Source organism: Rhinolophus sinicus, linkage group LG02 (assembly GCF_036562045.2).
Source record: "Rhinolophus sinicus isolate RSC01 linkage group LG02, ASM3656204v1, whole genome shotgun sequence".
Classification (NCBI taxonomy): domain Eukaryota; kingdom Metazoa; phylum Chordata; class Mammalia; order Chiroptera; family Rhinolophidae; genus Rhinolophus; species Rhinolophus sinicus.
The window spans coordinates 101,863,126-101,866,577 of NC_133752.1; the positions used below are offsets into that span (position 1 = coordinate 101,863,126).

The 3,452-nt window shown below is 38.3% G+C and overlaps 1 pseudogene; it reads right to left on the bottom strand.

Annotated features, from left to right (window-relative positions):
- Positions 1-572: 572 nt before the first annotated feature.
- On the bottom strand, positions 573-1,591 carry LOC109450663 (L-lactate dehydrogenase B chain; annotated as a pseudogene).
- Between the last annotated feature and the right edge of the window lie 1,861 nt (positions 1,592-3,452).

A 3,452-nucleotide genomic window follows, 5' to 3' on the forward strand; every position in this document is an offset into this window, starting at 1 on the left:
TAATATCTGAATTTTTTTCCTAATGAGTTTTTGAAAAACTTTAGCTAACAAACAAAGATAAATTTTTGTGCAGGAATTTCTATAACCTTAGCATAGTGCAAAGTAGTTACTCATCTTCTGATTTCACAGACAGCTTAAAGTATTCACATGAACGTACAGAATCTCTTCACACAGATAAGTCCAAATAATTTAAAACAATCTCTACACCTGTGAATATTAGGGTCTTCCTCATGGTATTGTCAAGAAACATTGAGTTTTTACTTGCAAAATACTAGCCACAGTGCCTAGCACATAATTAATGTTTAATAAGCGCTGGACATTATTATTATTTTATCATCTATGTCATTAAAATCATGTCTTTAACAGGTTTTTTTCAGTGTAACTCTAATTGTTTTGTTTTGAACGATAGTTTTATTTGTTCAAGGACTCATGCTGCAAGCATTAAACCAAGCACAGGCTTTGATTCTGTGAACCCAGATTCACATATTTAGGGAGACAAAAGCAAACTGTAATCCACGTACATGAACGGAAACTAAAGGCTCATGGGTAATCACATTGTAGTTTTTAAAGTTCTACAGCCTAGAAGCCTGAAGTCCCAGGTCTTTGAGGTCCTTCTGGATGTCCCACAGGGTATCTGCACTTTTCTTGAGTTGAGCAACCTCATCATCTTTCAGCTTTGAGTTTATAACACTAGTTAATCCCCAAGCATTCAGGATCCATGGAAGGCTTAGAAAGACTGCACTGTCAATGCCATATACCCCTTTCACCTTAGTTGACCCTGAATGAATGCTGGATAGATTTTTCTGCATGGATTCAATGAGGTCAGCCACTCTTAACCCAATAGCCCAGTTGGTGTATCCTTTTAGTTTGATGACTTCATAGGCACTTTCAACCACCATCTTATGCACTTCCTTCAAGGTTCCATTATTATTGTCCGTTCCCATTTCTGGATTCAGTTCCTGGAGAGACACACTTACCACATTCACTCTACTCCACACAGCCACATTTGAGTTGCCGTGTTCTCCCAAAATCCATCCATGGCAACTGCTGGGGTGAATGCCAAGTTTTTTAGCCATAAAGTAACAAAATCTAGCAGAATCCAGATAACTTTCAATCACACGATGCTTGGGTAACCCACTTAGTTTCCAGGTACCACATGTGAGAATATTCACTGGGTTAGAAACCACAATTATGATGCAGTCAGGACTGTACTGGATGATCTGAGGAATAATGAACTTGAAAACAAGAATGTTCCTCTGTACCAGGTTGAGATGACTCTCTCCCTCTTGCTGGCAAACTCCTGCAGTTACCACCACAATCTTAGAATTGGTGGTCACAGGGTCACCTTTATGGACCACAATTTTAGGTGTCTGAAGAAACCAGCCCCATGCTGCAGATCCATCATTTCTGCTTCGAGTTTATCTTCCAGAATATCCTCAAGAGCAAGCTCATCAGGCAGAGACTTTCCCAGAATGCTGATGGCACACACCATACCAACTTGTCCAACACCCACTGCAGTGATCTTATTGTTTGGGACTGCTGCCTCTTCTTATGCCACTGGTGCTATCAGTTTTTCCTTAAGAGTTGCCATTGTGTACAGGAGAAAGAAGGGTCATGCCACGCAAGGAAGACAATGTCAGTTGCGTGCCTGTTTTGTTTTGTTTTTAAAGTGATGTATTATTAACATATAACATATCAGTTTCAGGTATACAACACAGTGATTCAATATTTGTACTAATTTGTTTTGCTACAGGCGTATTAGTATTACTCATTATACTTTCCTTCTTAAAGTGCTGTCTTTAAGGTGGCCCACTGAATCAGGTTTCAATTAAATACCCAAAGATGATGTCCCATAAGCTTCCATTTTCCAAAATGTAAAAGAATATGGTTTCAATTATTGCCATTCTTCGTTTGCACATTGTCTGGAAATGAGCTTTCTGTCTAAAGCACATGGATGCAAGACATACAAAAAAAAAAAAATCATAAATAGTTTTTGATGGGTCTTTGCAAAATAGAACCAATTATTGATTTGAAATCCTGCTTAGCCACAACAGAATACTCTGTAATCAATTACACTTGGGGGTTTAACCTATAGATGAAGGACAAGAAGAAGCTGAGTTAATGACTTTTTCAACTGGCAAAATGATATCCCTGGGGCCGAAATGTAATCCTCGGTCTGTCAGTGATTTCACGTTGTTGCTGCACACTTGCTACTCGGGGAGCGGAGCTTCCTTCTGCAGAGCCAGCAAGCTGCTCTAGACCAGCCCTAATGTTTCCAAAATAAAAGGCCGATGCGAACCGTTTTCCTCTCCCTTCCAAATACTACTGATCTTCCTATTTCCATGGTAACCGACGCCTGCTGGCATGATCAAGAAAAAACTGATTTGGGATTTTAATTAATTGCTTAGAAATGGAAATGTAACAGGGACTGGCAGTTCAACTGAGCACATTTTGCAAAGTGAATAAAAATAGAGTTTCTGAAATACTGGAAATTGTTTCAGTGGCTGTAGCACATCTTTTACTAGACACCTTAATTTATTCCATTCTCCAGAATAAATCTGCCAAACGCACTAAGCCATTTTGTCAACACAAATCATTTTGGCAAATACTTTAATCCCTCTTCTAAACAAAATGCATTGTAATTTAAAAAATCTAACCCATCGGTGTGAACCCACTGGGTCCCATCTGAAAATACTCCTGAGATATTAGTAGATCATGTTTAAAGGAGCTGTCATCTCCTATTTGTAAAGGAGAGCCCCTGTTCTCATTGCCTGCTTAGGAGTAAATTCCTTGAACCTCACCCACCATTGCAGTGGTTGCTACCATTTGTGGAAAGAAAAGCTTTAAAGTTACTTTTTTGCACAGAGATTAAGAGCATGGGCTCTGGAGCCAGACTGAGTATGTTCCAATCTTGGCTCCTTGACTTACTAGCTGGGTTACGTGGAGTAATCAGAGCCCCAGGTTCCCGTCTGTAAAATGGGGGACCACTTATAAGGTTACTGTGAAGATTACTCACATCGACAAATAGAAAATTCCTAGAATGTTGCCTGGAAGAGAGCAACAATTTAATAAATGTAAGTTGTTATCACTATTTGTATTTTTTAGTGGATATGTAAACTCTGTTTTGGATTTCCTATACTACTTGGCTTTAAATATTTCTTTTAGAGCCATAGCACACCCTGAGTTGGTTAAAAATTGTTTTCCATTACAAGGTCTGAGATGTCTTTTCCTTAGAGAAATATTAATGCCTGCTGTAAGATACACAAAACAATTCCGTCTAGTGCCAAATAAATGATTAGTAAAGATTTCAAAGTAAAATTCCATTACAAAGGAGACAAGTGATGTAATTCCAAGGTATTTCTGGAGTGAGCACCAATCTTGTTTGATCTGCAAGTGTTTTAATTATACAAAGTCACTAAATTATCATATGTACAAAGAAAACAATGATATTA